Source organism: Pinus tabuliformis, chromosome 2_2, assembly GCF_031772625.1.
Source record: "Pinus tabuliformis cultivar Carrire ecotype Pingquan chromosome 2_2, CPIR1, whole genome shotgun sequence".
NCBI lineage: Eukaryota > Viridiplantae > Streptophyta > Pinopsida > Pinales > Pinaceae > Pinus > Pinus tabuliformis.
The window spans coordinates 945,018,522-945,029,264 of NC_142300.1; the positions used below are offsets into that span (position 1 = coordinate 945,018,522).

General features: G+C 36.7%; 1 long non-coding RNA gene and 1 pseudogene across 1 annotated transcript; one reads left to right on the forward strand and one right to left on the reverse strand.

Moving 5' to 3' along the window:
• The first annotated feature begins 1,929 nt into the window (after positions 1-1,929).
• On the forward strand, positions 1,930-3,234 carry LOC149196301 (F-box/kelch-repeat protein At1g22040 pseudogene; annotated as a pseudogene).
• Positions 3,235-8,274: 5,040 nt separating this feature from the next.
• Positions 8,275-9,977, reverse strand: LOC149196302 (uncharacterized). Its single transcript, XR_016254114.1, has 2 exons — positions 9,913-9,977; positions 8,275-8,380 (listed from the first exon to the last, which is right to left on the reverse strand). It is a non-coding gene; the product is annotated as an uncharacterized LOC149196302 (long non-coding RNA).
• Positions 9,978-10,743: the final 766 nt, after the last annotated feature.

The window sequence follows — 10,743 nt, forward strand, 5'->3', positions numbered from 1 at the left end:
TAGGTGTTGATCTTGACCACCAGTTCTGTCAAGGTAGGAGAGATTAATCTTTTCTCTACCACTTTTGTCAAGCTATGAGAGATTAATGTTTGTACAAATTTTGTTTTACTTTTCTCCCAACTTTTGTTTCATTGAGTGTTTCCATTACTACCTTATTGATTCCATATCAAACCAGTTTTTCAAATGCCAGCCTAACTATGACAAAGGACTTTCTTGCTTCTACAAATTTGCAGCCTCATTGTAAGGAGAAGTTTTTATATTTGCAGGGGCAATTTATAAACACTTTCATTCACTCTTCGGGTAGTTTTTAAGCCATTGACCTTCAGGTAGTTCATCCTTCCATATGATATTTGGTCATTACACTCTATTCTTCAAGAAACATATAAGCTATGAAAGTCATTCTACCATGTCATGAAGTGTTGAATTGAGGGAATCCCATACCCATGAACCTTACCTGTGGTCTTACGATGCAATCTTCTGTTTTGAGTCATTGTGTTAAAGTCCCTCCCCTTCATGCAGGCTTTATGCAAGTAGGAAAATGAAACAGGGCCCCCTTACTAACCGACCTTCCTTTCTCTTACCTGAATAGTTGTATCTTGCCCAACCAACGAATGGTTCCTACCTTGAATTATGGAGTTTAATAGACCAACAATAAAACATTTATGTAACTCTGGTCCCCACCACTTGAACACTTGATGGTCCAGCACGAATGAAGGCATGTTAAGGATTTCTTCATTAGTCTTCGTAAATATAATTTCAATTCATATTCATCATGGCTTCCGCTAACCACTCATGTAGGGTCACTTGGCTTGGCAATGCAAATTGCTCATTAATGCTTCCCATCACTCGACCACCTTCAATCATATTCATTTCAACAATTTCATTTTGATTAGCATTTGTAAAATTTGTATGTGGTTTTTGTCATCAACAACTACTATTTTTTCTTGAATTGCTCCATCATATTCTTAAGTAGCATTTCCATGTTCATCATCATCACCTAATAGATGATAACATCCTTGAGGTAGACTCAACATGTTTATAACAACTTTTTCATCTTTATCCAGGTATTTAAGAATAACAAGCCCCAACTATATCATATAAGAAAGTAGTAGGTATCCCAAAGGCCTGAAGGGGATCTAATGGAAATAAGTGACCGTTGTCAGAAGCCTTCCAATCAATATATAGATATATAAATATAGATTTATTATTATTTTAATTGGAAATCTTCAATTTAAATAATAAAATTTAATTACGTCTCTCCTAATCTAAATTTCTTATTAGCATAATTCACTACCTTCATACGTCTTGCATTTTTTTAACAACATTGTAACATGGGGATTACTTTCCTTTTTGGTGCACAATCTCCGCCTTTTAGGAAAATATGGTGCAGTGGCCCAACCCCTACAAATCATTATGACAAACTAAGAATAACAGAGAAGATGAAAGGTTGTACAAACTAGCATATTTATCAAACAACTAATTCAACATCAGTACCTTAACTTTTTCATGAAGATATAATATTGAGAACATTTGAAAAATGGAGGTTGTACAAACTAGCATATTTATCAAAAAACTAATTCAACATCAGTACCTTAACTTTTTCATGAAGATATCATATTGAGAACGTTTGAAAAATGGTGGGAAATCTGGGCAGTGACTATCTCTCTTCTGCCAGGGTGATGCGGAAAGAGTGCTAAGATTTCACTGTTTTGAATTTTTTTTTGTTAAATCAGAAAAAGCAATATTAATGGAGATATTGGTATTTTTTACTAAATTTTGTGAAGTGACTAAATGTAACTTTAACCATTCACCTTAAGATGTTTTTTACAATATAATTTACTAAGTCTATTTATTACGCCGTAAGGCGTTCCCTCTGAGATGAACTTTCCTGTGGTCTTTGTTGTCATCATTATCGTCCGTCTGATTTGATGTTAGACGATTCGAATAATGGCTACCGTTGGATCAAACTACCCAGCGCTTGCCATACTCAAGGAACCATTGTTTCTCTCTCATCTTCGGCAACTGCAGAAACATGTCAGAGATCGAGGTGAAGGTGGAGCGTTATGGCCGTTGAATTTCGAATTAAGATAAGAGATCGGTTTCTCTGAAGAATGACTATACATTTTGATGAAAGACGAAGAGGAAAAGCTCATCTGGAATGCTTTGGATCCGTTATCAGGTAAATGGCACAGCTTGCCACCTATGCCGGCTTTTATATATGAGGAGGAATTCAATCAAGCTACGGGATGGAGTTTATGGAATGCAATGGGAACATTGGGTTACAGGCTAACAGGTTTTGTGAGGGGCTGGTTTGGACGGAAAGATTCTCTAGATAGAACAACTTTTTGTGGTTGTGTCGTAGGGGCCATTAATGGATGCCTCTATGTTCTGGGAGGGTTTGCTAAAGCATCTACTCTCAAATCTGTCTGGCGTTATGATCCTCGAAAAAATGCATGGACAGAAGTCGCACCTATGACCACTGCAAGGGCTTATTGTAAAACAGCTTTCCTGAACAACAAGCTTTATGTGGTGGGTGGAGTGAATAGGGGCAGAGGTGGATTGACTCCACTTCAGTAGGCAGAGGTTTATGATCCTGTTACAAATACCTGGACCCAAATTCCAAACATGCCATTTGCACAAGCTCAAGTTCTACCCACAGCTTTTTTGGCAGATATGCTAAAACCAATTGCTACTGGAATGACAGCATTTAGAGGAAAACTATGTGTACCACAGATCTTATATTCGTGGCCTTTCTTTGTAGATGTTGGTGGTGAAGCCTATGATCCTGCTACTGATTCTTGGCTGGAGATGCCAAACGGTATGGGAGATGGTTGGCCTGCAAGGCAGGCAGGGACAAAATTAAGCGTTGTGGTGGATGGTAACTTGTATGCGTTGGATCCTTCTAGTTCATTATACAGCGGTAAGATTAAAATGTATGATCCCCAGGAAGATACATGGAAAGTCATTTTGAGGAAAGTACCTGTCGTAGATTACACAGATTCAGAGTCACCTTACCTACTAGCTGGATTCTTGGGAAAGCTTCATGTTATTACAAAAGACATTAGCGACAATGTCGTTGTTTTGCAGGCTGACACAAGCGAAGGTGCAGTTACATCATCTTCATCATCTGATCCTTCTACTAGTATTTCTGATTCTGAGGTTGATAGGAAGAGCATTGCTACTCGACATTTTGGCTTTATTGAGCTAGTTAGCTGTCAGGTCCTTCAGATCTAAGACCAAGGTTAACATTTATTTTTCTTCCATGCTGTGGTTACTTTGTAAATATCATGAAAGGAGAGCTGCTCAGGGTAGCATGATTCATTGTATGGGGCTATTTTTTAACTCGAAACCCCGTTTTTCACAACCACTCATTGCTTTGTCTCTCTAAGAGTTTACATCTCTTACTGAAACAATTAATTAATATTGTACAACTCTTCTGCCAACACCTTATATGGATATCTTAATATATTATTTTCAGAGATGATGGTCAGCGGTAGTTTTTGCTGGCAATAATGTTATGCATAATATGAAAATTCTATGCAGCCATAGCACCTAAGCATGGGTAAGGGCCCGAAGGGAAGTTTCCTTGTGCCATAAATAACAACAGAATGTATATATAACACATTTTCCGTTTCGATCTGGTAGTTGATGCTGGAATTTGATGGGACCGATAAAAATGTCCCTTATAACAGTTCTATTGACATTGTGAATCAACGATCTTTGTATTACATGCTCTGTAGATATGTCTTATCTGTCTGATAGTAAAGTAATCATGCGGTATTGCATTGTATTTGTTTTACCTTTTCCTTGGCTAGTTTTGTATGGTTTGTTTATAAGAATAAATTTATCTTAGCCCAAAATACCAACTTTCACCGCATAAAACGTCCATAGTAAAAGTAAGTTTTATGCATAAAAGGTTATGTGTTTGGTTTTCCTGCTTTCAGCGTTAAATGTTGGACATTTATTTTTTCGTTTTCATTCAATTTTGCTAACAATGCTGTAAGTAGACCTTGCTTGTCTTTATGAAATGAAAAGGGTAAAGAAAAGAGACTTCATATATGGTTTTAGGAGTGGTGTTGTTGTTATACACTAAGTAATAGTGTATATAAATGTTATCAACTCCATGTTGAGCACCAAAGGAATTAACAGCCCCCTCATTGCATTCACTGTGTTAAGTTCCTTTCACTAAAGAATCCCTTTCAAACCCACCAAGGCTAAAGAATGCACTTGTTTCAAGTAACCATACATTCATCAAATTGTTCATTATGCAAATGGATCAATGTATTTTTTGAAAGGCATAATTTCATACTAATTTGTTGTGTAAGGTGTTTTCCAAATTCATTCTCAAGGGTATCATATGTAAAGATGCAATCGTTTATCCAAAACATAAAGTGATTTAAAAACTAATATGAAGTCTGATGAGACTAATAGAGATTAATGATCAAAATTGAATCCTTCCTAGCTCTCTCAAAGGGTTTAAACTTGTTCTAAAAAGGTAATTCAAAAACACCTTGAAAAAAAAGTCAAATTTTTACATCGCTTATCATTTGTAAAGGAAAACAAATATTATATATTTCAAAAGAAGAATTACAATTTTAATAACCCATCCAAGCTCTCAAAGCTTCATTGCTTCGTGACAATTGTACCTTAAATATTATGTGAGGACAGATGTAAATCATAAGATTCAAGGTTTTGCACCCAATACTTCACTTTGGCATTTAAACAAGTGATGAACTATATAATTGTAATGGAGTGATGGGTGATAATATGATAGGTCTGTGGAAGAAACAAGCTACTAGAAGGTTACAAACAAGGGGAAAGAGAAACAAATTTAGAACAACAACTTTACGGGGTCGACACTAGGTTACTCTTGTTGACATAAGGTGGAAAAAAGGGCTATAACAAGCTTAATAAGAGGTTTTATGCTTAGCATGGGGATTTGCCTTACAACTCAACATGTCACTCCCATCAAACAATCAACACATGAATAACTTTTGTTTTTTATGCATGAATAATTGATTTTCCCATATCACATCTTCTACTGGTAGGTTCTTCCATTTGATGAGGTACTCAATAATTGCTTAATTTTATAACTACTTAATCCTTGTTTCAAGGATATTTTTTGGTTCAAGTATGATCTTTTTCCTTCTTCATCTCTGCTAAAATAGTTGGGATTGTGATCTTGTTACCAATTACCCTTGTTAAGCAAGAAGTTGTTAGATTATGGTAGCAATGGACATGTGTTCTAGTCTCTATGATGTCTAAGAGGCTAAGGAACACAAGATCTCCAAAACCCAGAAAAGGCTAAGGAACATAAGATCTCCAAAACCCATAAAAAGTTTCATGAGAAAAGACTTGGAGACGTCTCAATTAAATTAATTAGCCATAATTGGGGAAGTTCAATTTTTCGATGAATTCAAATTGATTTTAGCATTAATTGAGATGTAATCATGGTAGTTGAGACTCCAACAAGAGATTATGAGAGTGGGTCTAGGGGATTGGGGAGTGCATAGAGTATTTGGTGAGTAGTTTGGCTACCCAATTGCAGTTATTCACCAAGGGCACAATTGAAGCTAGGGAAGCATCAGAGACAGAGGGATAAACAAAGATTTGAGAGCAAGAGTTTGGAGGAATTTTCCTCAGTGTTTTCTAGTGTCTGGGAGACAGGAAGAGGAGGCCAAATTCATCTATAAAGGAGGCCACTACAACTAGTGCGAGTAGCCAAATTTCCCAATGCGAGTTGCTTGAGAATCAATGTTTCAGTTGCTAGTTTCCATATCAGTATCCCATAGGCAAAGCGAATGGGTTTTAGAAGAAGAAGGAGGCAAAAAAACTTGCTGGAAGGTGATTATGGGGTTGTACGAATTTTCCTCAGCCAGATCTGCGCATTCCAGGAGGAAGTGTGAGTTCCAAAAAGGGAGTGCGAGTGGCTAGTAGGAGGGTAAGTTGATTGCAGAGGGAGACAATTTATCTCCAGTTTATTTTTCCAGTATTAAATGGATCTTTGTCAGTGAGAGGTAAGCATATCATTGTACTCTTGAATTGTTGAAGAATTTATAATAATATAACCATCATCTACTGCACTAGTTTTCCCTTCACAGTTTTTCCAGGGACATTTGTCCCAAAACAACGATGTCAATTTTTATTGTGTGTGTGCATATTTCTAAGTTCCAATTTTTATATTTAGCAACATTTTTGCTTTGGAGATTGCAATCAGTGAATTTATAGTTATTTTCCATTAATAATTAACAAAAGACAAATAAACTACAATTTGTTAGGAGATAAATATCCAGTAATTGCAATTGTGGAAACATAGAAACATGGAAGATAATATATACATGTGAATATGGAGTAAACTCCAATCTGTAAGCCATACTTCTCATCCTCTGCAACACCTTATAGGGGACATGACACCTAAATGTTAATTTATTGTCCTTCTTTTGTTGCTTGAGGGACATTTGTTTATATGGTTGTAGCATCAAAAATACCCAATCCCCTACTTCAAATTCTCTTTCATTGCAATATTGATATATTTGTTGTTTCATCCTATTTTGTGCTATAACTAAGTTGTCCTTCAATATTTTGAGAACCTCTTGTTGGTGCCCTATTTGGTCATGCACTTATAGAACCTTTAGAGTCCCTTTCTAGGGTGATGTGATGGATGAAGGATGATATCCATAAAGTGACATAAATGAAGACATTTTTATGAAGTTTGTAAGGATGTGTTGTACCACCATTCTACTAAAGGAAACCACTTGACCCATTGTGTTTATTTATCAGATGCAAAGAAATGAAGATAACATTCTAAACATTTATTCACAACCTTAGTTTTCCCATTGGATTAAGGATGATACGATGAGTTGAGCCAATTGAACACCCAAACAAGAAAATATTTTGGACCAAAAGTTTTCAATGAAAAATGAATCCCCATCACTTACAATATAGTCTCAAGGATTCCATGTAGTTTTTGAACTATTTTCATTAATCCCGCAGGTATTTGCTTTAAAAAGATGTGAAAGATAGTAGAAATAGAAATACTTTGTTAGTTCTTCCACTACTACCATGATAACATTATTTCCTTCAAATTTGGTAAACATGAAATAAAATCCATTGAAACTTCTTCCTAGAAATTTAGTGTGGATAATGGTTTTAGGAGACTTGGTGACTTGATTGTATCTCTCTTATTATGTTGTAAAACCAAAAAATTAAGCACAAACTTTTGAACATCATTTTTAAAACCTTCCCAGAAAATCCTTCTTGATCTTGTAGTAAGTTTTTAAGAACCTTGAATCTCCTATATGAAAAGTGTACCTTTGTTTGAGTTGGAAACTCTTACATAAATATAGGTGATCTTGATACTACACTAGATCATTTTTCCACACAAATTTATCTACTGCACTTGGGTCCTCTTGTAGTTGTTGATTGGTCTTGTATACTTTTTTTAATCTTGCTTCCATTGTACTCTTTCGTTTTCCACTCAAGCAGATTGTTTAATGGAAATAACACATATTAAACCATATATAAAAATATATAAGCCCTGTTCAGGAATGTTGTTTTACAATAAGCCCTTGTAGTGGTCATAGGTGCGACTTCTGTCCATGCATTTATTCGACGATCATAACGCCAGACAGATTTGAGAGCAGATGCTTTAGCAAGCCCTCCCAAAACATAGAGGCATCCATTAATGGCCCCTACGGCACAACCACAAAAAGTTGTTCTATCTAGAGAATCTTTCCATCCAAACGAGCCCCTCACAAAACCTGTTAGCCTGTAACCCGATGCTCCCATTGCATTCCATAAACTCCATCCCGTAGCTTGATTGAATTCCTCCTCATATGTAAAAGCCGGCATAGGTGGCAAGCTGTGCCATTTACCTGATAACGGATCCAAAGCATTCCAGATGAGCTTTTACTCTTCGTCTTTCATCAAAATGTATAGCCATTCTTCAGAGAAACTGATCTCTTTTCTTAATTCAAATATCTCTGAATCCCTTAATACATGATTCCACGTTTTACAGACCAACTTCAAGTTGGAATATCATCCACAAGGTACCCTGGCAAGAATCCTAATGGAGAGCTCATCAGTAAGAGCAGAAATTATCCTAGGTCTTTCATTCCCATCGACAACTACTAGTCTCTTCCTTTTACTACACTCGACTTGGGTTCTTGTCGACTTGGGTTCTTGTTTGCTCATCTGAACCCTCTTTCCTGGAGTGGCTCCAAAAGTTCCCCATAAAAGCTTGCAAGTCAAGGACCTTTGACGCTTTGAATCATATAAGGTCTCAACCAATGATTTAAAATTTGTGCTGGTTCCGTTACACTGCCCACTCAATCCGCTGGTTGAAATTCAATCTTTATTTCCTTCAAGCGGGCCAGAACCACTGCATTTTCAATGATGGATCGTGAGATGGTAAATTGAAAATTAAAGAAAATTCTGCAACCTTTTAGCAAATTCATTCGACTATAGAATAATCTGCCTTAGTGCTAGTTCAACATTACATCTGTCCTTGAAGATTTTATCACATTTAGATAATTTTGATATTCGAGATCAATTAAATGCTTGCTACAATAAAGTACATTGAAACACTTCTTTAACGGCCAACAATATCATCATTTTATGAGATTAATTTGACAGTCCATCCAAAATTCAAGAGCCAGGGCATTTCAAATCCAAAGCGAAGGCTCCATCAAATGAATTTGAAAACCACCCTATCTAACACAAATGATCCACCAAATGTAATTGGGAACAACACTATATAGAAGGTTGTCAGGGAAAATCTTTGTCATCATCAGCTGAATAAGTAGGTAACAGATTTTAGCCACAAGGAGCTTTACCAAAAAGAAATTAATTATAAGGATAAACTGTACTTGATGGTTTGAAATATTGACAAAGAATTTCAATGCGATGATACCAGAAAATAAAGCTCAACTCAATTCAAATCACAAAAGCCTCAATCCTGAAAAAAATTAATCCATTAAATTGAAAGATACAAATCTAACACAAGAAAGCCAAAAACCAAAAATATCGGAAACTATATGGTTTAAGATAACCGGGAAAAATGAAAGCAATTTTAAGCAAAGTTCACAAATACAAACAGTCAATTGGGTTACTATGATAAACCGAATTTTCATTATATTGGCTTTGGTTGTATTCACCCGAAGAACATTGTGCAGGTAAATTGTACTCTGTTGTGACATTTCATTGTTAACTGTGTCTAGACGGTTTATCATAGGTACGAGGCAAACGAGGCCAAGTTGCTGTCCCATAAGGTTCTTGCACAAAAGGGAATTTAACCAAACAGACAAACAAAAGACGTCACAAATGGAAGACTATAACATGAAATAGAAATTCAAGTGAATCTTACCATCACAAAAATCAACAGATCCTTAGGGCTTCAGCTCAAAATCCTCAAAATCATAATTTCCACTATGGAGCCTTCGACAATTTTAAAGAATTTTCAACCATAAACCTGCATAAATCAAGATGGCAGCATTCAGAAGCGAACGGACTTGCAGCTAATTTACCCATAGAAATACTGAAAAAATAAAACCCTTCAATTCCACAACCCTAAGTCACAGTTTAACGGAAGGTAACGAATCCCTAAGCCTTAAGCCAAAACATATCGGAGACGTAATTCAACCGTAAACGAAGCACACCCAAAAAACGTAATCTTTTAAAGCTAGCGAGAAACTTGAAATTTCAATTGCTTATTAAGTAGGCAATTTCTCCCCTACCCATACCTCCAGAATTCTTCAATTTCAGCCCGAATTTTCCCAAAAACAACAGAAACCCCAACGCTTAAACAAGAAACCAGTCCAAAACACAATTCCAGCAGCGGAAATTTAAAGCCCCCATTAATTTTAGCGGTTGATCTTTAAATTTTGAAGGTAAACTCACGGAAATTCAACTCACCTGATGGAATTTGGGTCTGAAACTATTGAAATTCAACGGCCATAACGCTCCACCTTCACCTCGATCTTTGACATGTTTCCCTGGATCAAACCCTCTCTGAAGTTAATATTTTCCTATTATGTATGGGACAGATCCTCCCCATTTTGTCGAAACAATGATGGCACATATTTTAGATTGGGTTTCCAGCAAACAACTTCAATCAAAATTCCTACAGGTGAGGTGCGTCGAGTCGAGGAGGAACGTGAGTGAGTTGCAGGGGCCGCCTCGAGTTGGTTGGGGGGGCAACCCGCGGTTTCCAAATTCGAATTGGAAATTGCATTAACTCTGCGCGGCGGCGATTCTGTCAGGAAATTAATGCGGAGCAGTGGACGGAGGGTGGCAGAGCTAGGGGAGCGTGGCGGAGGGATTGCCGACGGCCGGAGCCGGACGTTTTTCTGGGCGGCGATGGAAACCTGGCAATTCCTCCGCCTAGGTAGACTACTCCGTTGGTAATTATATGACACTTTTTTTGCAGGTGAGAAAACGTGTAAAGGTTTCTATTTGTATGATGATAGACGAAAGGCCCCTCCAGACCCTGAAATCAAGAAATATATCGAGTCGAGGAGCATGGATGGTTTGATTGTTGATGGCAAAGTAATTTTTACTTCTGTTGCAGTACATTATTATTTGGAAATATTTTCTTCATTTCTGTTTTATTTCATACCACTTTTTTAGGACTGAACTAATTGTTATAGTATGTTTTCTCACTTTTGGCAGCCAATTTCTTTGATGGATAAGGATATAGTTGAGATGGTATTCTTTCCAGATGTGAATGAAGCTTGTCGAGTTTTA